Source organism: Chiloscyllium punctatum, chromosome 18, assembly GCF_047496795.1.
Source record: "Chiloscyllium punctatum isolate Juve2018m chromosome 18, sChiPun1.3, whole genome shotgun sequence".
Lineage (NCBI taxonomy): Eukaryota > Metazoa > Chordata > Chondrichthyes > Orectolobiformes > Hemiscylliidae > Chiloscyllium > Chiloscyllium punctatum.
In genome coordinates, this window is record NC_092756.1 from 73,242,891 (window position 1) to 73,268,154 (window position 25,264).

At 45.2% G+C, this 25,264-nt stretch overlaps 2 non-coding genes across 2 annotated transcripts; both read left to right on the forward strand.

Moving 5' to 3' along the window:
• Positions 1–2,615: 2,615 nt before the first annotated feature.
• Positions 2,616–2,688, forward strand: trnaw-cca (transfer RNA tryptophan (anticodon CCA)). Its single transcript has one exon. It is a non-coding gene; the product is annotated as a tRNA-Trp (tRNA).
• An 11,486-nt stretch (positions 2,689–14,174) lies between these two features.
• trnar-ucu (transfer RNA arginine (anticodon UCU)) lies at positions 14,175–14,247 on the forward strand. Its single transcript has one exon. It is a non-coding gene; the product is annotated as a tRNA-Arg (tRNA).
• Positions 14,248–25,264: the final 11,017 nt, after the last annotated feature.

Sequence of the window (25,264 nt, forward strand, 5' to 3'; positions counted from 1 at the left end):
ACACACACATACACACACATGCACACACACATACACACACCAATACACACATGTACACACACACATATGCACACACATACACACATACATACACACATACACATACACCACACATACACATACACACACACATACACTCCCACACACACACACCCAAACACACACATATACACACACAATACACACATACACACAAACACATGCATACATGCACACACATATACACACACATACACACACAAAAATACACATACACACACACGCACATACACACACATACATATGCACACACACATACATACACATACACACGCACATATATACACACATATACACACAAACACATACACACCCACACCCACACACCCACACACACACAAAAATATATACACACACACATATACACACATATGCGCAAACACATACACACACACATACACACACATACACACACATACACACACATATACACACAAATACACACATATACACACGCACATACACACCCACACACACACATACACACACACATACACACACACATATACACACACACACACACACATATACACACACACACATAAATATACTCACACACATATACACACACACACATATAAGTTTGTGTGATTAACTTGTACTGACAGAATTATATTTTACTTTGCTCAAAAACTGTATGAATCATGTGAGATGCTGTAAATCTGTTTTTTAGATTAGAATCAGTCTGACCATTGTGGCACAGACAGCCTCACACAGGGGAGCTCACACCTTCAATGCATCATCTGGGCCGACACGACACCAATTGTTAAAGTTCACTTGAGAATGTAACTTTTAATAAAAGATTTGCAATTTACATATGAAAGAACGAAAACCAACCTGGCCATTCTAAAAGATGAGAGACTTCACAAACAATCCAGATACAATTTCTCAAGATACAATTTCAGTTGCATCACACTGTAAACATTTGCTATAAATTCTGCGTTTTGCAATCTTATTCTCCACAACCACTTGATGAAGAAGCAGTGCTCCGAAACCTAGAGCTTCCACATGTTCGACTCTAACCTGGTGTTGTGAGATTTTTAAATCTGACATTCACCCATCTCCTGACGGTTGAGCATACATCTCAAGGCCAGGACAGCGGCCCTCCGCAGGGATACAAATTGACTCCTTCTTTGGTCGCTCCACGATGGATCTCTCTGATGACTGTTCCCGTTCGTTGGTTGGCTCATTGGGATCATTGCTGACATCTTGGAAGAATTCCTGGAGTCTCATTGATCTGATGAATTCCTCACAACTTTACTCAAGTATTCTTGTTGGTGATGGGGACAAAGGGAGACTAAATTTGATTTGCGTTTCAACTTGATTTTGTTCACAAAGTATTGAAACAGTTTGTAACATTATTTGGAAATGCATACAAAGGTTCTAAATCAATTGTGTACAGTCTATGCAGAGAGAAAAGAACCAACAAACCATTGGAATATTGACATTTCTCAAACCTTCTGTATCGTTGTGGAAAGAAAGGCATTTTGTACTTGGGCAGTGAACGATCTCTGTTCAGTGTCAGGCACCAAGAGGGTCTGAGAACTGAAAGGACGATGTGATCATTTGTCAGAAAGACCTGAGACTGTGTTGTTTCCCTGTTACACCTTGGCAGCAGCTGCCCGAAACTTTAGTGCATCCCTCAGTGTGTTGTCACTGATCTGGGAGTGTGCTTGGCTGTCACACTCATTTGAGGTCAACTGTTTTCAGTAGTCTGCCAATATAGTGCCCTCGTGGCCTAATGGCTATGGCACTGGCCTCTGAAATCTGGGATTTCATTTTTAAGCCTGCTCTTTGCAGTGGCTGATTTTCATCCCATGTCAACTTCATCTCAATCCAAATTGACTGGATTTTTAAACTACTCTGTTAAAAATCATTGTGCCTGTGTTGAGATTATGGCAAATGCTGTTTAATAGAAACTTGCACAAGGCAATTCCGAGATTTGGGAGATCTTGGGGTGAATTGTCTGAAAGAGACAGCACAGCCACAATGGGCTGAATGCCCGCTAAGATTGTGTTGATTTGTCCTCAATGCAACTTTTTGCAACATCTCCACTTCCTCCTTCCCCAGTAACTGCAAATATCTTGAAAGTGCTGCACAAAATAACATTGAGCCCTTGGCTATTTTCCTGTCTGCTCCATTTTCCTCAGACTTGAGATGTGCAAAGTTGGAGTTTGAAGGTGGTAAAAACAATGACTGCAGATGCTGGAAACCAGATTCTGGATTAGTGGTGCTGGAAGAGCACAGCAGTTCAGGCAGCATCCAAGTAGCTTCGAAATCGACATTTTGGGCAAAAGCCCTTTTTCCCGAAACGTCGATTTCGAAGCTACTTGGATGCTGTCTGAACTGCTGTGCTCTTCCAGCACCACTAATCCAGAAAGTTGGAGTTTGGTTGATTTTTCATCTGTCCATTTGGGCAGAAATGGGAGGCGGGATCAATTTATCAAGCAGCCAACAATTTAGCATGAGATGGAAGGGGTAAAAAACAATCAGTAAGCATCTCACACTCAGAAACACACACTATGAGAGGTCAGGGTGCAGTATTTAAAGGCTGCCATTGGCAACCTGCATGTGGGGCCCCAGTGGCCTAATGGATAAGGCACTGGCCTCCAATGCCAGAGGTTGTGGGTTCAAGTCCCATCTGGGGTGTCTCTGTGGCTTATCCTTTATTTCTAATCTATTTTGGAAAAATCCCCATCTCTGCATTCAGTTGATGGTCAGTGGTATCCAACATGATCTTGCACAAGATTTTCGAGGATCTGCAGGATTGAATGTTGAAGGTGGTCATCAAGTGGCTGCTGTTTCTGGATGGGGACGAGATTCCTGAGAGTACGGTTGGAGAGGTTGCTTTTGGAAGCCAGCTCTCATCACACTCTCATCAACAAACCAACCCTTCAACACTGATCCCTCCAGAACATCGGATATTACTGACAGAGAATACCCTTGCCAACGTTTATAGGTGCACCATCGACAGCATTCTGTCTGGATGTATCACTACCTGGTTTGGCAACTGTACCATTCAAGATCGGAGATGGTTACAGAGAGTGGTGAACTCGGCCCAGACAATCACAAAGGTCAACCTCCCATCTATAGAATCCATCTCCCAGGCCCACTGTCAAGGAAAGGTCTCCAGCATTCTCAAAGATCCATCCCACCCTGGCAATGTTTTTCTCCAACCTCTACCATCGGGGAGAAGGTACAGAAGCCTGAACACACGCACCAACCGGTTTTGAAACAGTTTCTACCCTACTGTTGTTAGAATACTGAACGGTCTCACAGACTCTCAATATTTGCCTGTACCTGTGTTGTTGTTCCTGCTGCTGTTTCCCTATTGTTTACTTATCTATGTTACTTAACTCTGTGAGCTGCCTGTATTGCTCACAAGATAAAACTTTTCACTGTGTCTATCATTACTTGCAAATCAAATATTTTCAATGAATCTTCCACCTTTAGGATTACTGTTATCTTGGTCCAACTCATTGAATGTAAATATAAATTATTGAGTGTGGAATAACTTTATTTCACCTGCATTTTTTCCTGTTAAATGAGTTTGGGAGAAGATTTGTAGCTCGGGTGCTAGTTGTTGTGGTTCTGTTCGTCGAGCTGGGAATTTGTCTTACAAACGTTTCGTCCCCTGTCTAGGTGACATCCTCAGGTGCTTGGGAGCCTCCTGTGAAACACTTCTGTGCTGTTTCCTCCGGCATTTATAGTGGCCTGTCTCTGCCGCTTCCGGTTGTCAGTTCCAGCTGTCCGCTGCAGTGGCCGGTATATTGGGTCCAGGTCGATGTGTTTGTTGATAGAGTCTGTGGATGAGTGCCATGCCTCTAGGAATTCCCTGGCTGTTCTCTTTTTGTCTTGTCCTATAATGGTAGTGTTGTCCCAGTCGAATTCATGTTGCTTGTCTTCTGCGTGTGTGGCTACTAAAGATAGCTGGTCGTGTCGTTTCGTGGCTAGTTGGTGTTCATGGATACGAATCGTTAGCTGTCTTCCTGTTTGTCCGATGTAGTGTTTTGTACAGTCCTTGCATGGGATTTTGTACACTACATTGGTTTTGCTCACGTTGGGTATCGGGTCCTTCGTTCTGATGAGTTGTTGTCTGAGCGTGGCTGTTGGTTTGTGTGCTGTTATGAGTCCTAGTGGTCGCAGTAGTCTGACTGTCAGTTCAGAAATGCTCCTGATGTATGGTAGTGAGGCTAGTCCTTTGGGTTGCGGCATGTCGTCGTTCCGTTGTCTCTCCCTTAGGCATCTGTTGATGAAATTGCGAGGGTATCTGTTTTTGGCGAATACCTTGTATAGGTGTTCCTCTTCCTCTTTTTGTAGTTCTGGTGTGCTGCAATGTGTTGTGGCCCTTTTGAATAGTGTCTTGATGCAACTTTGTTTGTGTGTGTTGGGGTGGTTGCTTTCATGGTTTAGGACTTGGTCTGTGTGTGTGGCTTTCCTGTAAATCTTTGTGGTGAATTCACCGTTCGGTGTTCTCTGTACCATCACGTCTAGGAATGGGAGTTGGTTGTCCTTTTCTTCCTCTCTAGTGAATTGGATTCCTGTGAGTGTGGCGTTGATGATCTGGTGTGTGTTCTCTATTTCTGTGTTTTTAATTATTACAAAGGTGTCACCAACTAGCCACGAAACGACACGACCAGCTATCCTTAGTAGCCACACACGCAGAACACAAGCAACATGAATTCGACTGGGACAACACTACCATTATAGGACAAGCCAAACAGAGAACAGCCAGGGAATTCCTAGAGGCATGGCACTCATCCACAGACTCTATCAACAAACACATCGACCTGGACCCAATATACCGGCCACTACAGCGGACAGCTGGAACTGACAACCGGAAGCGGCAGAGACAGGCCACGATAAATGCCGGAGGAAACTGCACAGAGGTGCTTCACAGGAGGCTCCCAAGCACTGAGGATGTCACCTAGACAGGGGAGGAAACGTTTGCAAGACAAATTCCCAGCTTTCCTGTTAAATGCCAACAGGACAGTATAGAGGTCAAGCAAGCTCAATGTTTGTACAGTTCGATGATCTCAAAGCAGCCATGCAGATTTTTAAAGACATTAGGTCAGAGATTAACTTAATTTGAATGGAGATAATGCAGTGAGAGGGTTTTAATTGGAGAGAATGTTTAAATTGAAAGTATCCCCAGAAGGGATGTAAACCACAGGCAGTAGCTTAGAAGATCAGAGATGGAGCTGTTAGGTCACTGGGACAACACGTGCTTCTGGGGCCATGTCAGGAGAATTGATCCCCTCAACCTTGGTTGTGTTCATGTCAGAACAATGCTGCACTCTCCCAACATTTATGTTCACCAACATTTCACGAGTTTCATCCCACCATCAAACTCACCATGGACTCCTGTTTAGTATCTGTCTCATTCTTGGACACATGCATCTCCATCAAGGATGGACACCACAGCACCTCACTCAACCACAAACCCACCCTCAACATATTAAAACAGCCGTCCCCTCTGTACAAGCCGTACACTTACACAGGATCTGTTCAGGTGAGGGGGAATGTGAGGGGCACTTGGAAGTACACAAGGATGCCCTGATAAGAATGTGATACGATGCTTAACTCATCAATCGCCAGTTCTGACATGCCCCAGGGAGAAACTGCAATGACCTCCTCAGGAGACAGACACGAGCTGCAACCAACAGGGTCCCCTTCATTATCCAGTACTTACCAGGAGCTGAGAAACTATGTCACATTCTCCACAGCCTGCAACACATTATCGATGAGGATGAGCACCTCGCCAAGACCTTCACCATCCCTTCACTTCTCACCTTTAAACATCCACCAAACCTTAAACAGACCATTGTTCACAGCAAACTGCCCGGCCTTCAGGACAACACCAAACAACCCTGTCACAGCAGACACTGTAAAACGTGTCAGAGTGTCGCCATGGATACCGCCATTACACATGGGGACATCTCACACCATGTACGCGGCAGGTACTCATGTGACTCGGCCAACGTTTTCTCTCTCATACGCTGCAGGGAAGGATGCCCAATGCATGGTACATTGGTGAGACCAAGCAGAGGCTACGGCAACAGATGAATGGGCACCGCGTAACAATCACCAAACAGAGGTGTTCCCTCCCAGTCGGAGATCACTTCAACGATCAGGTACTTTCAACCTCAATCCTTCAGGTAACCATCCTCCAAGGTGGGCTTTGGGACAGGCAACAACGAAAAGTGGCCGAGCAGAGGCTGATAGCCATGTTTGGTACCCATGGGGATGGCCTCAACTGGGACCTTGGGTTTATGTCACACTACAGCTGACCCCACTACATACACACACACACACACACACTCACACACACACACACACACACACACACACACACTCATCCTGTCACACAATACACATACACACTCCCACACTCCCACCCACACACACACCTTTTCACAGATGTATACCCCATTACACTCAAACACATACACATACACACACTCTCACAGACACTCACATCATCGCCCCATCCCACGCACACCCAAATGCACACACTCACTCGGTCTCCCCTGCACGCACACACATATACGTTTGTGTGGTGAATTTGTACGTTCAGAATTATCTTTAGTTTTTCTCAAAAACTGCATAAAACCATGTAAGATTCTGTAAATGCCACTTTAGAAATAGAATCAGTTTGAGCGAACATTGGGACACAGACATATTTTAATCCCACATCTTCAATGCATTATCTGAGCTGAGATGGCACCGATTGTTAAAACTCTCTTGAGAATGTAACTTTAACAAAGGTCTGGGATGTACATAACAAGGAACTGAAACGAACATGATCATTCTAAAAGATGAAAGACTTCAGCTCAATTTGTTTAATATTACATGCCATGACACTGCAATCCTGTTGCTAAAACTTCAGTGTTTTACTATCCTGCTCCACAACCACATGATGAAAAAGCAGTGCATCGAAGGCTAGTGTTTCCCAATAAACCTGTTGGACTATAACCTGGTGCTGTCTGATTTGTAACGTTGTCCGACCCAGTCTAACACCGGCTCCTCCAAATCATAACCTTTATGTCAATGACTGGTGAGTTTTGGATGATCATGTAAAACATAATAATAGAAACCATCCAAAGTTGGGACTTGATGTTTTCAAGTCATTACACTATGACTTTTTCCCTGGCAGTTTACTCCATTGTGGGATTGTTTTTATTCATTTCTAGGGCGTGAACATTGCTGGCTAGATCAACATTTATTGCCTCTCCCTAGTTTCCCCTGAAAGGTGATGGGGAGCTATCTTTTTGAACCACTGCAATCCATGTGCTGCCTGTATCTCCTTTCGAACTGATTGAAGATTTAACAGGAGGGAGTCGGCCATTTTGGATTTGTTCCATACATTTACATCACTTGTATGACCCATTGATATTTTACTTGTACATTCTGTGTCTGATGCCTCCTCTCTCATTACACCTGATGAAGGAGCAATGCTCCGAAAGCTCGTGTTTTCAAATAAACCTGTTGGACTATAACCTGGTGTGGTGTGATTTTTGACCATTTGTTGGAGGTAAACCTACAATGAATCAATGGAGGGTGTTCCAGGATTGTGACCGAGCTACAGGGAAGGAATGCGATATGTTTCTGACTAGGCCAGCGTTTATTGCCCAGAGGGTGAGTCAACCACATTGCTGTGGGTCTGTAGTCTCACCAGGTTTTCTTCCTGAAAGGAGAATATGGAACCAGTTAGGTTCCTGACAAACCTCAATAGCAATATATGGTTATCATCAGACAAAGCTCCTCCTGAGCTGAGATTTCACCACCTTGTATGGTGGGATTACAGTCCATCTCCCCCACACCATGAACTTGGTGTTCTGGATTCCTACTCCAGGTCTAGCACTGCACCACCATCTCCCCTTATTAACTGGAATTGATATCAAACAGACACAGGGTGCTGATCAGAGTTCATGTTTAAAAACATAACAGCCCAAATGGGATATGAACTCACAACCCCTGGCTTTGAACATGGACACCCTCTTCATGATGCATCTGAGGTGAGATACCATGTGAGCCACCCACGACAATTGATAGCTCTGTCTTTGTTTGTGCTCCGAAGATCTTAAAAATTCGGCAATTCAGCTCCTCGAGCCTGCTTTGTCATTCCACACGATCATGGCTGATCTCATCTCGGCCTCAACTCCACTTTCCTGCCTGCTCTCCATAACACTTCAACCCAACTACAGCCTGCATGTAGGGATCCCTTTTCATGGCACAAGGCACTTCACAGGAACCACATTCAGGAAACCATTACACATGGACCAAAACCTTGGCCAAAGAGAGGAACACCTTGAGATCCTGAAACCCCAAGGTAGAGGGGTGGAGATCTTTACAGAGTGACTTCCAGAGGGTACCATCCAGGCACAGACAGTGATGTCCAAGCAATGAATAACAGGAAGCCAATCTGGCCTTTAATTTCCTGAATTATTCTTGTTGCCATTCTTAAAGAACGAAACAACATTGGGTATTCTGCAGTCCTCTGGGAATTCTCCTGGGACTATAAAGGATACAAATATTTTGCACAAATCCGGAGCAATTTCCACACCTGCCTCTTTCAGGATTCTATGATAGATTCCATCAGGTCTTGGGGACTTGTCTACCTTAATGCTTTTCAAAACACCCAACACCTCCTTTTTAATATTGATATGCTCTAGAATATCAATATACAAGACTCACCATCCACCATGTCATAGAGTCATAGAGATGTACAGCATGGAAACAGACCCTTCGCTCCAACCCGTCCATGCCGCCCACATATCCTAATCTAATCCCGTCCCATTCGCCCACACTGGGCCCATATCCCTCTCGACCCTTCCTATCCATATCAGTGAGCAGTGTAGGTTTCTTCCCTCCCGCCCTCCTGACCATGTACTCACTTTCTTTGTCTGATTTTCTTCCTTTTAAAAGTGCCGTTGTTTTGAGGTTTTTTTCTCCAAAGTTGCAGAATAAAACAGTAATTGCTGCTCCTGGAATTTGAGGAAATCACCCCCAACACCTAAAATGCCTCAAAAAAGGGGCAGCTCTTACAGTCACAACTTTTTCCCGTCCTCCATCTTGGACTACCCAGAATCCTTTGGAAATACCAATGCACTTTATTCATTAAGAACCTCACCCACTTCCTCCGGCTCCATGTGTAAATTCCCTCCTTTGCTCTGAGAAGACATACCCTTTCCCTGGCGACCTGTTGCTTATTATCCCTCTGTAAAATGCCTTGGAGGTTCCTTAATCCTGTTTTCCATCAACATCGCATGGTCCCTTCAAATTCTCTATTTCCGAGTTTGAGTTCATTCCTGTTATCTCCAGGGCTCTGTCTGTCTTCAGTTTCTTGAACCTTACTTATACCTTCTCCCTCTTTCTGCCTAAGACTTAACATCATAACACGTCTGAACAGGTCAACGAAATATATTGACAGGAACCATCGACAGCATCAACCTGCATTTATTGAGTTATCTTTCAAAACCAATTCAGTGCAATTGAAATACTGTGTGGTATCACTCACTGTAATAAACACTCTCCTTGAATAAGCTGAAGAGAAAGTAATGGCAAATTATAAAATTACCAAAATAATGCATGACAATGGTTCTTAAATATATGTTTATAAATTACTCTACAGATACTGAAAGAAATTAAATAAGGAGGAACAAATATCATGGACAATTAACCATACACTTCGCAATATTTCACTTTCACTGTAGAATTGTAGTTTTAAGATCAAACTTGTTCTGAAGTTGATCAGATCTCACCCCATCTAATACTGATCTTTTATACCTTTCTCCCCAAACTTGAGGTGAGAATTCATATGTTTCAGAGGATTGCCTTATTTGATGAGCTGTTCCTTGATATATAATAAGTATAATCCCACAGACATTGTCATGATTGCACCTTGTCTAAAGTCTGAATCAAATCATTCAATAGCAGACAATTCCCAAGAGGTTAATGATCAAAAGTCCCATTCAATGTTTTCAAGTCTCCACTATTCTTACGTAAAAAAATTATACAAAAGATAAATCCCACAAATGCTGGAAATCTGCAATAAAATCAGGAAATATTGACATGCAGCTCAGGTAGCACCTTTGTCCACCCCAGTCTAACACCGGCTCCTCCAAAACATTTAAAAGGCATCTGGATGGGGGTATATGAACAGGGTGGGTTTAGAGGGATATGGGCCAAATGCTGGCAAGTCGGACTAGATTAATTCAGGATATCAGGTCGGCATAGACGAGTTGGACCAAAGGGTCTGTTTCTGTGCTGTATAACTCTAAGACTCTGTAACATTTAAAAGGCACCTGGATGGGGACATGAATAAGAAGGCTTCAGAGGGATATGGACCAAATGCTGGTTTGTGGGACTAGATAACTTTCGGATATCTGGTTGGCATGGACGAGTTGGAGCGAAGGATCTGTACAACTCTGTGACTCTGTAAGTGTAAGCTTTCATGGGAGATTTTGACTTTTGTTACAGAGCCTTTTTAAATGACTGGGACATTTTAATTTGTGCTTATTTGGTTTAATTGGTTTCTTTTAATTTGTTTTCAGAGTCGTGTAAGGAGACTTCTGAAAAGTAGGCTGTCAGTAGGTTAGAAGATGGAATAGGTTATGCTGCATTCTGCAATTACAGCGATGATGATGTGCCAAGTGTAATACTTCAACTGGCTTGGCATTGATTTATTGGTTAATGCTCTTAGCATCTTCAGTTGAGAGTGAAAGCATATATCTTGGGAGGATATTTAATTGCTCTAAAGATACCACGTATCTGAAAGTTCCCTGCAGTTAATAGATCAATGGGACAGGAATTACCTATTATATCACAAAGTAAGTCTGTTTCTCTCTGCTGAACTTCTACTCAGCTAAAGATTGACTCTGCCTGTTGTGTGACATGGCTTTTAATTTCCACTGATCAACCAGATGAACATTCGTAACACAATGTAATTAAACTCAACTTTCCTTCAGTATTCTTGTTGGTGATGCAGACAAAGGGGGACAAAATTTGGTTTGCGGTTCAACTTGATTTTATTAACAAAATATTAAAACAGATTGTCAGCATTTCCCAAATTCCCACAATCTTTACTCTCTCTCCAGCTCTATCCATCTGAGAAAGGATATTAACTGGAACAATCCATGTTGGGCCATTGGAATCATTTCAACTCCCCCTCCCACTCTGCCGAGGACATGGAGGTCCTGGGCCTCCTTCACTGCCGCTCCCTCACCACCAGACGCCTGGAAGAAGAACGCCTCATCTTCCGCCTTGGAACACTTCAACCCCAGGGCATCAATGTGGACTTCAACAGTTTCCTCATTTCCCCTTCCCCCACCTCACCCTCGTTCCAAACATCCAGCTCAGCACTGTCCCCATGACTTGTCCGGACTTTTCCTACCTGCCTATCTCCTTTTCCACCTATCCACTCCACCCTCTCCTCCCTGACCTATCACCTTCATCCCCTCCCCCACTCACCCATTGTACTCGATGCGACTCTCTCCCCACCCCCACTCTCCTCTAGCTGATCACTCCACGCTTCAGGCTCACTGCCTTTATTCCTGATGAAGGGCTTTTGCCCGAAACGTCGATTTCGAAGCTCCTTGGATGCAACCTGAACTGCAGTGCTCTTCCAGCACCACTAATCCAGAAATTGGAATCTCCTTCCTGTCCCGATATAGGGCTGGTTCTCTTCCACAAAGGGGGGGGTCTCGCAATTTCGGGCAGATCTTTCTACTGAGGCAGGAAACGATTTCTCTTCATTCTGAGGCACCAAGAGGGTCTGAGAAATGAAGGGACAATGTCATAACTGGTCAGAAAGGCCTTAGACAGTGTTCTTTAACTGTTACACCTTGACAGTAGCTGCACCATACTTTGAGGACAACACTTTCCACAGGGAGTCCAAGGTGGAAGGGCTAGGGGCCTAATGGATAAGGCATTGGCTTCCTTCAGCTGGTAATTGTTGGTTCAAGTCCCATCTGGGGTGCTTGGGTTTTAAGCCTGGGCCTTGTTGCTGATTTTCATTTCATGTCAACTTCATCTCAATCCATGCTGACTGAATTTTTCACGCTGATTGATGATGTCACTTCCGCCCCATCATGGCCACTCCCACAACCACTTCCAACCTTCACAATTCCTCATGCATCACACGTGACATCACTTCCGCCCTTCACATCATCGCTGATGCCACATGCTCAGTGACTCCCGCCACCCCGACTGCCCTGGTCACCACCACTTCCACCACTCCCCTGCATTCTGCTGACGTGCCCCCCCACAGACCCCACTGTCACTATCCCCACCCCCCAGAACCCCGAGGGGAACACTACCCCTGCTCATGACTCCACCCCCATTCCCCCCACCATCACACCCACTCCAGTTACAGGTTCCGCCCTGGACAGGACTGCTCCGAGTGCTGTCTCACAGGAGTCGAGTGTTGGTCATAAACCAGCTGGTGCCTGCCATGCTGTGGTACCGGCTGGTCACTTTGGTCCCTCCTCCTGGTTTTGTCGCTGACATCCAGAGAATGTTGGTTCACTTCTTCTGGGACAAAAAGATGCACTGGGTCACTGCGCAGGTCCTGAGTCTCCATATTGAGGGGGGCGGTCAGTCGCTGGTGTGCGTTCACACCCAGGTAGCGACGTTCCACCTTCAGACCTTGCAGCGATACCTTTACATTGAGCCTCCCCCTCGGCGGGGTGCCCTGGTGACGTATTTTTTCCACCAGGTGCGTAACCTCAACTACGAGACTCAGCTCCTGTTCAGGGACCGTGATGGTTTGGAGGTCACTCTCAGGACACTGCCTGTCTTTTACCAGGACCTGCTCACGGTCTGGAACATGGTCGAATCGCGTCACGCCTACCCTCCGGCAGGAGTAGCGGCTGTCGTCAGGGAGACGTTGCTCAGGAATCCGCACCTCCGTACTCGTGGGTTCGAGTGACTGTCGGAGGGGAGGGCCGTGACTGTGAGGGTGACCAGGGTCGGGGACGTGCTGGATGGTGGGGCCCTGGGCCGGACGCTGCCGCAGGATATAGCGAGCAGGGCAGCGGTAGACGTCCGGTACGTGGCCACCACCATCCGACGCCTTAAAACGACGGTGCTCAGACCCCACGTAGTGCCCCAGTTGGAGGATGCTCAGGTGTGCGGTGGGATCCCGTCTGCACTCACTCCTGCCCGGACGGAATTTCACATTGGCCCCAGGGTCCTGTACTTCCTGCGGGAGCCTGTCCCCCACAACCTGAGCTGTCTCTGGAGTTTTAGTTTTGTCCCTTTCAGGGGTGTATCACAGAGGGCCCTGTACAGACTGCTGCTGCACACCCTCATCCACCTCCCGGACACACCCTGGCGTGCCCATTTACCACCGGGCGGTGGGGATCATCCCCAGTGAAGGGCTCTCTACATGGGAGTCCTCCCCCTTTCTCACGGGGATCTGGGGTGGAGGGTATTGCACGCGGCAGTCCACAGATTGTGGTGGTTCACGGACTCCCAGCCCAACTGCTTGTTCTGTGGTGCTGTGGAGTCCATGGAACAGGGCGCTTGCACTCCCTTTTTAGCTTTCTGGGAAACCTTCTCCTCCGTTTCTGGTTGGACTTCAGCCCCACACTCCCCATCATTGGGCACCCAGTGCCGAGGGGGGAGGGTTGGTCAGAGGATCTCCTCGTGGGTCTGCTCCTGGGCCTGGCCAAACTGGTTGTTCGGGTCAATCGCCTGACCCTCTTCCGTGGTTACATTCGAGCCCGGGTGTCCCTGGAGAAGGAGCACGCAGTGTCTACCAACATCCTTGAGCTGTTCAGAGAGTGCCCTCCCCCTCACTGTTTGGTCACACAGCATTGCCCTTTGATGCTTGTCACTGGCCACTCGGGTGTTTCCTTTCTTCCTGGTGGTGGGAATTGAATAAAGATTTGTACATCTGTTGTCTTTCACTGTGTCTCACACCTGCACACACACAACATGGGTGCTGGGAAAATATAAGCACTACCACAGTTAGGCAGCAGTGCGGGGGTAAAGAGAAAAACATATATAACCAGGAGATTCAGAATCCCCTCAGTCCAGGGCACTGACTCTGTGCTGGCTGAGCCACAGTCAGTGTGTTTGTGCAAAACAAAACAAAACTTAAAAGCTGCCATTTTAACATCACACATGTAGCCCCAGTGGCCTAATGGATAAGGCACTGGCCTTCTAAGCCAGGGATTGTGGGTTCGAGTCCCATCTGGGGTGTCTGTCACTTGCCCTGTGTCAACTTGATTGCTAGTCTACTTTGGGAAAATCTGCATTCAGTTGATGGGAAGTGGTGCCCAATGATTTCTTACACAAGATTTGCATGATTGAGGTGAATTCTTTGAAAGAGAAAGCACTGTCACAATGGCTGAAAACCTACTGAGATTCTCCTGGGGATGGCATGGTGGTTCAGTGGGTAGCACTGCTGCCTCACAGTGTCAGGGACCTGGCTTCGATTCCTCCCTTGGGTGTCTGTTTGTGTCGAGTTTGCACATTCTCTCCATGGGGTATTCCGGGTGCTTTGGTTTCCTCCCACAGTCCAAAGATGTGCAGGTTCGGTGGATTGGCTTTGGGGAATGCAGGGTGAGAGGATAGGGGTTGGGCCTGGATGAGATGCTCTTCAGAGGGTCAGTGTGGATGTGATGGGCTGAATGGCCTGCCCTTCTCACGCGAAGTCTTTTATGAACAGGTTTGGAGCAGATGGTCAGAGCTCCACTGCAGGACCCAGTCAAGGCTTTGCTAAGGTTTGGCATTCAGGTGTGTTTTCCTCTTCTCCTGTCCCTGATCTTCCAGAATCTTCTGAGGCTTTGGCCAATACGGTCATGAGCTGGGTTCACATCATCCAATGGGGTCACACCAATACCCTTCACTGTTGTCATGCCAGGAGCTATAAAGTGGATTGACTCAGGCTGACACTTCTCCAATATTCAACCCACAGTCTGGTTGGAACTGGTTCTTCTTGAAACATTGTAGATCTTTGATTTTAGCTGCACTGTTCTCTGGAGCTGATAGCTGCTGTTTAATTTAGTTTGACCAATTTTCTGTCAGGTCAAATTTCTCCAGATGAGGATCAATTGAGAATGCCTGATTTTGTTGCCATGGTCACCTGACCACACAGGATTGAGATCAGCTGCACAGTGAAGATTTCAACAAAATCAAAACCCCAAATTAGACTTGAGCCCACAATCACTGGTTTAGGAAGTTAGTGCCTTATCTATGAGATCACTGGGGCTCCAACAGATGGAGCTACCAATCTATGGACAAAGCAGCTTCTGTTTTGGTTATGTTGGTATCAGTCTAAGCTATATTCTGTCAACATTACCACTTGAACAACAGATTACCTGCATGTTTGGTATTTATGATGATGTCCAATATGTCAATGGAAATGATTGAAATCTGGGTGTTCAAGGTTGGAACTGATGGGTCTGTGGCTATGCATTTGGGTCCTTACCTTTCTTAGTCAAGGTATTGAATACAATTGCAAGGAGGCTATGATGGAGATGTGAGGTAGTTAGGCCATCGTTGGAGAACTTGGAGTGCCACATCCACAGATTGGACAAACATTTGTGGGAAGGCAACTGCTGAAAATCACCAGGCTCTGAGTCAGAGTCGGGGTTCACCAACAGAGTTTATTGTCCAAGGAAATCCCGGAGCTCCGGGGAGAGAGCAGCACCAACAGCACAGTGGTCAGCTGTGATTCTTCTCTCAACCCGGAGCACATGGTCAAGTTACTGTTATACATTTTGTGATATAATAGGTCAGTGATGAGGTTATTGTCTCTGTAACATGGCTTGTTTATTGTAAACATTGCAGAATCCTTGATCGTTTCGGTGCAGTTATTGTCAGTTCCAGCGTGGCCTTTGTTAATTTCAGTGCAGTTGTTGTCAGTTTCAGCGTCTGCGCTGAAGTCAGTTGCTGTAGTAATGGGCGCTAATCGCTCTTCCTGAGAAGGACGATTACTGCAGCCCTGGCTATTATCACTCTGTATTGAGGCTGTATCTAACATTTCTATCAAAGCTGTTGTCTGACCCAGACCCTTCGGCGGGCAGTGTATGTTATTCATGTGTATTGTCTCTCCCATCCGCCTTAAACTAATCAACTCGGTTGTGAGTGCAATGTGCTGGCATTCTGGTGGCCCCAGGCAGTGTCTATGTTTGCACTGCTGTCTCTCTCCATTTGTGGTCCAGCGGCCATCTTGTGTGCCAAGTGGCCAACTTATGGCTCAGAGGCCATCTTGTGTGTCCGTGTGCCTAGTGTCACCCTGCCCCGTGCCATCTCCCACTTCACTTTGTGGTCAAGGAGGCGAGGGTATTAACTGGAACAATCCATGCTGGGCCATTGGAATCTCCTTCCTGTCCCGATATAGGGCTGGCTCTTTTCCACAAAGGGGGGTCTCGCAATTTCGTGCAGATTTTCTCTCTCTCCAGATTTTGATAATTTAAAAAATATACTTTATTCATAAAAGATCAAATAGTAACGCACACACAGGTTCTAAATCAGTTGTGTACAGTCTATGCAGAGAGAAAACAACCAACAAACCATTGGAATTTTGACATTTCGCAAAGTTCTGTGTCGTGACAAAAAAGGCATTTTGTACTTGGGCAGGAACCGATCTCTGTTCATTGTCAGGCACCAAGAGAGTCTGAGAACTGAAAGGATGATGTGATAATTTGTCAGAAAGACCTTAGACTGTGTTGTTTCCCTGTTACACCTTGGCAGCAGCTGCCCGAAACTTTAGTGTATCCCTCAGTGTGTCGTGACAGATCTTGAAATATGCTCGGCTGTAGCACTCATTTAAGATCAACTATTCCCAGTAGAGTATTGTCACTGAGTTTTTGTGGCTTAATGGGTTAGACTGTAGATTCTGATGTAGTGGATTGGAGGTTCAAATCCCTTTTGGGGTGTTGACGTTTTAAGCCTGGTCTTTGTGGTGGCTGGTTTTCATCCTATATCAACTCCATCTCAATCCAAATTGACTGGATTTTCCAACTACTCCGTTAAAAATCACTTGCCTGCTTCGAGATTATGGAAAATGTTCTTCAGTAGAAACTTACACAAGGTAATTCCAGGGTTTGGGAAATCTTGGGATGAATTGTCTGAAAGAGACAGCACAGCCCCAATGGGCTGAATGCCCACTAAGATCCTATTGAAGTGTCCTCAATGCAGCTTTTTGTAACATCTCCACTTCCTCCTTCCCCACTAACTGCAAATATCTTGAAAGTGCTGCACAAAATAACATTGAGCCCTTTTCCTCTCTGCTCCATATTCCTCAGACTTGAGTTGTGCAAAGTTGGAGTTTGGTTAATTTCTTGTCTGTCCGTTTGGGGAGAAATGGGAGGTAAGATCAATTTTATCAAGCAGCCAATGATTTAGCGTGAGATGGAAGGGGGAACAACCAATCAGTGTGAGTATAAAACTCAGAGAAGAACACAATATGAGAGGTTCAGGGTGCAGTATTTACAGGCTAAGGGACTGGATAAGGGACTGGCCTCTTCATCCTGGAAGTGTGGGTTCAAGTCCCATCTGGGATGGCTAACTTTTAAGCCTGGTCTTCACGGCTGATCTTCTTTGTCTGATGTCAATTCGATTTCTCATCTCCCCTGGAATCATCCCCAGGTCTGTGTTGGGTTTGGTGGGATGTTGTGTCAGAAAAATACAGAACTTTGTGGGGACTGCAGAATATGATGCTAAATCTCCCCTCTCTCTATGTCGCATTTGGACGGATCAGTCAAAAGTGTCGTCTTTTTTTGAATAAAATCTCTAACTTGAAATAAACGAAAGAGGTCCCTGTTCGGTAGCTTGTGTTTCTGTGCTAACTGATCGAAGGACATCATTGTGTCTCCCTCAAACAAATCACCCACGCAAGACACACCCCTAACTGCCCAATGTTTGGATCCTGAATCTATCATCCCCGGTTGAAAACCCGGCATACCCAGTGTAAGAGAAGATGTCTTGCCAATATTGCCTTCCCTCTGCCGAATTGCCCTCCATGCTTTAACAGTATCGATAACTATTGGGTTATGGCAATATTCACTTACTGTCCTCATTTTGTCCAAACACAGCAAGCGAGTAAGGGGTCACCTTAGCCTGGGAGGTTTCAATATCTAACAATATTGAAAGAGGGTCCCCACAAGCCCAATCACTCATGTAGGATAAAAGTGAGCTTCGTTGGTAGCTTTTAATGTCTGGGAGATCCACTCCCCCCAGTCTGTGAGACAATCGCAGTTTAGCTCATTTAATGAGGGGCCACTGACGATGTCAAATAAAGGGGCTGAAACAGACGTTCAGTCTCCTGAATGTTTGCTTCTCGAAAATCGGGGGGAGCATCCATATAGGGTATAGTAAACAAGGGAGAATATTCATCTTAATAAGCGCTATCCGACCCAACCACGAGACCAGAAGCGCCTCCATCTTTGAAGGTCTTGTTTGATTTTGTCAAATAATTGAACAAAATTGGCTTTGAACAGCCGATTCAGAACTGGAGTAATGGACATGCTCAAATACACAAAACCCCCCTGTGACCATTTAAATGGGAATCGATATTCACCCTCAAGACTTAACACTTTCATAAGACCACCCATAGGCATAGCCTCTGATTTTGAAAGATTAATCTTGTCCCCCAAAAAGGTGCCAAACACACAGATGCATGCTAACAGGCGAGGGACTGAAACTGCTGGATTTGATGAAAGAATGAGGACGTCGTCCACATACAATAAACTCTGATGTAAATTTGACCCCACGTCTGGAGCTGATATATTGGGATCCCTATGAATGGCCTCCACCAATGATTCAATCCTCACTGTAAAAAGCAGTGGGGAAAGGGAACAGACCTGTCGGCTGACCCAAAAAATGTTAAAATTGCTTGATCACACCCTGTTGGTGATGGTTGCAGTGAGAGGGTCATTGTGGAGAACCTTTACCCATCTTATAAAAACTTCGCCCAAAACAAACCGCTCCAGAGTATAGAAAAGGTACACCCTCTCAACTCGGTCAAGGGCCTTCTCTGTATCTAGAGAAATCACCAATCCCTATATTGACTGTTGTTGACACACTTGAATTACATTAAGCAGCCTCCTAACATTATTGGAGGATCTGCGGCCCTTTATGAAGCCCGTCTGGTCCTCTTTAACAATAGAAGGTAACACAGTCTCACAGTAACACGTAATGGCTTGAGGGACTCTCCTTTTCCTAGCGAGATATGCTCAGTATTTACCAGACCTGTCACCATGATCATATAACCTTTGCTTTGCAAAAGTAAGCTCGTTCTTTGCTGTCTGCGTGAGCACGGAATTCAATGCAGACCGCAACACCATAATCCTCTGTAACTTGAACAACGAGGGCCTGTCAAAGTAGGCCTTCTCAGCTGCCTTCAACCGTGCTTTGAGGAGACGTTGCTGCTCACCCTTCTGCCGCCTCTTACTGGCAGAGTAGGAAATAACTAACCCACTGGCATAGGATTTGGCAATTTCAGAAAGGAAGGATTGGCTACTAACCGAGCGTGAGTTAATGCCTAGGAATGCCCAAAGCTTCTGAGAGAACTGCTCCACAAATGTATTATCCTTGAGGATAAAGGAATCCATTTGCCAGTGACTTGGACCCACTGTAACATCCTTAATCTTAGCCAACAGGTACACTGGAGTGTGATCAGAGATGGTAATATTACCGATCGTACAAGGTGCCACCAAGTCCAGGGTTGCCACGGGGATTGGAAAAAAATCAATCCTGGTGTGACATCTGTGTGGATTGGAAAAGAAAACCGTAAAATCCCTGCCTGTAGGGTGGAGACACCTCCAGATGTCCACCAACCCTCACTCCACACACAGATCCACTAATTGTTTAGTTTGTACAGAGGGAGTCGGGGGCCTTTTGGCAACATCTGCACTGTGGGATCCATGAGACAGTTAAAATCTCCCCCTTTAGTGATATGCCAGGACACAAGACTGATCAATTTGAAAACGCATCTAGCAAAATGTTGAGGGGATGAGCTTGAGGGCAAGAAACATTTATAACACCATATTCTTCCCCATTTATCAATGCTATTAGAGTTACAAACCTCCTGTGTGTGTGTCTTTAACACACTCTCGTAACTTAAATGTAAGATTACTCCTCACCAATACAGCCACTTCCCTACTTCTGGTATTCAGTGATGTGAAGTAAACCTGACCAAAGCCATTCTTCTGTAGTTTCAAATGCTCCCTGTCATCCAAGTGCGTCTCCTTTAACAAAGGATTATCCACATTCTCCTTTCTAAGACTCAAAAGTACCTTCTTCCTCTTAATTGGTGAGTGACTTCCCTTCATATTCCACGTTCACCATTTAATCAAGTCATTACATTCTGCAGTAAAATTTAAATTCCAGAGAGGAGGAACTCGAACCACAAATCACTGAGCCTTAGTGTCATATGATCCATCAAATATAAAAACTACATAAACTGAAACCACGACATTTAACAAACCTACAAAACTATCAAAGAATAAAAGCAATACAAACCACCATATAAAGTGCCAATGGCGCTGAATTGGGGAACTCACCTCCTGCCCAAAGGGGGTAACTACCCATCCCAAACAGCCCATAAGTGGGCATCTAGCCATCCCAACCATTTTCTCTCCTTCTCGCTAGAGCCGTACCACAAACACAAGCAGAATAGAAAGTAAATATACCATAGAATAGCAAAATGAATAAAGAAAAAAAACATTTAAGATCGATGGGGTAAATACCCCACCCATCCTCTGGTATAACTTAGACAATAGACAATAGACAATAGATGCAGGAGTAGGCCATTCTGCCCTTCGAGCCTGCACCGCCATTCAATATGATCATGGCTGATCATTCCTAATCAGTATCCTGTTCCAGCCTTATCTCCATAACCCTTGACTCCACTATCTTTAAGAGCTCTATCCAATTCTTTCTTAAAAGAATCCAGAGACTGGGCCTCCACTGCCCTCTGGGGCAGAGCATTCCACACAGCCACCACTCTCTGGGTGAAGTAGTTTCTCCTCATCTCTGTCCTAAATGGTCTACCCCGTATTTTTAAGTTGTGTCCTCTGGTTCGGCACTCCCCCATCAACGGAAATATGTTCCCTCCTGCCAGAGTGTCCAGTCCTTTCATAAGCCTATACGTTTCAATCAGATCCCCTCTCAGTCTTCTAAACTCAAGGGTATACAAGCCCAGTCGCTTCAGTCTTTCCGTGTAAGGCAATCCTGCCATTCCAGGAATTGACCTCGTGAACCTACGCTGCACTCCCTCAATAGCCAGAATGTCTTTCCTCAAATTTGGAGACCAGAACTGTACACAGTACTCCAGGTGTGGTCTCACCAGGGCCCTGTACAGCTGCAGAAGCACCTCTTTGCTTCTATACTCAATCCCTCTTGTTATGAAGGCCAGCATGCTATTAGCCTTCTTCACGACCTGCTGTACCTGCATGCTTGCCTTCATTGACTGGTGGACAAGAACACCCAGATCTCTCTGAACAGCCCCTTTACCTAATTTGATACCATTGAGGTAGTAATCTGCCTTCCTGTTCTTGCCACCAAAGTGGATAACCAGACATTTATCCACATTAAACTGCATCTGCCATGCATCTGCCCACTCACCTAACTTGTCCAGGTCACCCTGTAATCCCCTAACATCCTCATCACATTTCACCCTACCACCTAGCTTTGTGTCATCAGCAAATTTGCTAATGTTATTGCTGATACCATCTTCTATATCATTTACATATATTGTAAAAAGCTGCGGTCCCAGCACGGATCCCTGCGGTACCCCACTGGTCACTGCCTGCCATTTCGAAATGGAGCCGTTAATCACTACCCTTTGTTTCCTATTAGCCAACCAATTCTCTATCCAATCTAGTACTTTGCCCCCAATCCCGTGCGCCCTAATTTTACTCACTAACCTCTTGTGTGGGACTTTATCAAAAGCTTTCTGAAAGTCCAGGTACAGTACATCCACTGGATCTCCCTCGTCCATCTTCTGAGTTACATCCTCAAAAAATTCAAGAAGATTAGTCAAGCATGATTTCCCCTTCATAAATCCATGCTGACTCTGTCCTATCCTGTTACTATTATCCAGATGTGCCGTAATTTCATCCTTTATAATAGACTCCAGCATCTTTCCCACCACTGAGGTCAGACTAACTGGTCTATAATTTCCTGCTTTCTCCCGCCCACCCTTCTTAAAAAGTGGCACAACATTAGCCGCCCTCCAATCCTCAGGAACCAACCCCGATTCTATTGAACTCTGGAAAATAATCACCAGCGCATCCACGATTTCCCGAGCCACCTCCTTCAGTACACTGGGATGCAGGCCATCAGGTCCCGGAGACTTTTCAACCTTCAGACCTAACAGTCTCTCCAACACCAAATCCTGGCAAATAGAAATTCCCTTAAGTTCAGGTCCTTCAGCCACTGTTACCTCAGGGAGATTGCTTGTGTCTTCCCCAGTGAACACAGATCTGAAGTACCCATTTAATTCCCCTGCCATTTCTTCGTTCCCAGTAATATATTCCCCTGCTTCTGTCTTCAAGGGCCCAATTTTTATCCTAACCATTTTTTTGCCTTGGACATACCTAAAAAAGCTTTTACTATCCTCCTTTATATTCTTGGCCAGTTTACCTTCGTACCTCATTTTTTCTCTGCGTATTTCCTTCTTACTAATCCTCTGTTGTTCTTTAAAAACTTCCCAGTCCTCCGTTTTCCCGCTTATCTTTGCTAAGTTATACTTTTTCTCTTTTAACCTTATATGTTTCTTTACTTCCCTTGTCAGCCACGGCCGCCCATGTCTCCTCCTGGGATCTTTCTTCCTTTTAGGAATGAACTGATCCTGCATCTTCTGCATTATACACAGAAATATCCGCCATTGTTCCTCCACGGTCTTCCCTGTTAAGGTATTAAACCATTGAACTTTGGCCAGTTGTTCCCTCATAGCTCCATATTTCCCTTTATTCAACTGAAATATTGTCACTTCAGATTGTACCCACTCCCTCTCAAATTGCAGGTTGAAGCTTATTGTATTATGGTCACTACTTCCCAATGGCTCCTTCACTTCGAGGTCACTGACCAATTCTGGTTCGTTACACAATACCAGATCCAGAATCGCCTTATCCCTGGTCGACTCCAGCACCAGCTGCTCTAAAAATCCATCTCTGAGGCACTCCACAAAGTCTCTTTCTTGAGGCCCGATACCATCCTGATTTACCCAGTCTACCTGCATGTTAAAGTCCCCCATAACAACTGTAGTAACATCTTTGCGACAAGCCAATTTCAGCTCCTGATTCAACTTACCTCCAACATCCAGACTACATTTTTGGGGGCCTGTAGATGACTCCCATGAGGGTCTTTTTACCCTTAGTGTTTCGAAGCTCTATCCACACTGACTCTACATCCCCTGACTCTAGGTCCCCCCGCGCAAGGGACTGAATATCCTCCCTTACCAACAAGGCCACCCCACCCCCTCTGCCCGTCAGTCTATCCTTACGATAACACGTGTAGCCTTGAATATTCATTTCCCAGGCCCTGTCCCCATGAAGCCACGTCTCAGTTATCCCCACAATATCGTATCTGCCACTTTCCAAAAGAGCCTCAAGCTCATCCACCTTGTGTCTAATGCTTCGCGCATTCATATATAGAATTTTTAATTTGTTACTGCTCTCACTTCACTTAGAAATTGAAAGTACACATCTCAACCGCCACCAAACACAGTTTAAACCGGATTATTACCAATCGGGAAAACAAGGAAAAGAAAGCTCCAACTGGACTTCCTCGGTTTTTTTAAAAAAAACAAAGACATAACCAAACAACACTATTTGTAGATACTAAATTGTTCAGATTCGGTTAATTTGTCCACAAAGTCTCTTGCCTTCTCCGATGTATCAAAGAGATGTACGGATCCATGTAAGGTTATCGGAGCACCGCCGGATACCTCAGAGAGTACTGGATCCCAAACTCCCTCAGTCTTCTCTTGGCAGAAACATTATCCGTCAGGGGGCGGGAAGTAAACAGCCAGGGCTGACAAAGGAAGTCAGGAAATGTATCATAGGGAAAGAGAGAGCCTACAAAGTGGCCAAGAGCACTGGGAAATCAGAAGATTGGGAAGACGACAAAAACAAACAGAGGATAACAAAGACATAGAAATAGGAAGGAGAGGATCAAATATGAAGGTAAGCTAGCCAGTAATATTAGAAATGATTGTTAAAGTTTCTTTCAATACATAAGAAACAAATGAGAGGCAAAAGTAGAAATTGGGCCATTCCAAATTGATGCAGGACGGTTCGTGAAGGGAGATAAGGAAATGGCTGAAGAACTTGGTAAATACTTTGTGTCAATCTTCACAGTGGAAGACATGAGCATTATCCTAACAATTAAGGAGCATCAGGGGGCAGATTTGAATATGGTAGCCATTACAAAAGAGGAAGTGCTAGAAAAGTTAAAAGGTCTAAAAATTGATAAATCTCCCGGCCCTGATGGTCTCCATCCTAGAGTTCTGAGGGAGGTGGCTGAGGAAATAGTAGAGGCTATTTTTAATCTTTCAAAAATCACTGTAGTCAGGGAAATTCCCAGATAATTGGAAAAACACTGTTGTAAACCCCTTGTTCAAGAAAAGATCAAGATAAATGATGAAAAATTATGGGCCGGTTAGCCTAACCTCGGTTGTAGGTTAAATTCTAGGATCCATCATTAAGGATGAGATTTCTAAATACTTGGAAGTGCAGGGTTGGATTAGAACAAGTCAGCATGGATTTAGTAAGGGGAGGTCATGCCTGACAAACCTGTTAGAATTGTTTGAAGAGGTAACAAGTAGGTTAGACCAGGGAAACCCAGTGGATGTTATCTACCTAGATTTCCAAAAGGCATTTGATAAGGTGCCTCACGGGAGACTGCTGAGTAAGGTGACGGTCCATGGTGTTCGATGTGAGCTACAGGCATGGATTGGGAATTGGCTATCTGACAGAAGGCAGAGAGTTGGGATAAAGGGTTCTTTCTTGGAATGGCAGCTGGTGACAAGTGGTGTCCCGTAGGGTTCAGTGTTGGGGCAACAGCTGTTCACTTTATATATTAATGATCTGGATGAAGGGACTGGGGGACATTCTGGCGAAGTTCACCGATGATGCAAAGTTCAGCAGACAAGCAGGTCGTTCTGAGGAGGTGGGGAGGCTGCAGAAAGATTTAGACAGTTTAGGAGAGTGGTCCAGGAAATGGCTGATGAAATTCAACCTGAGCAAATGCTCGGACTTGCACT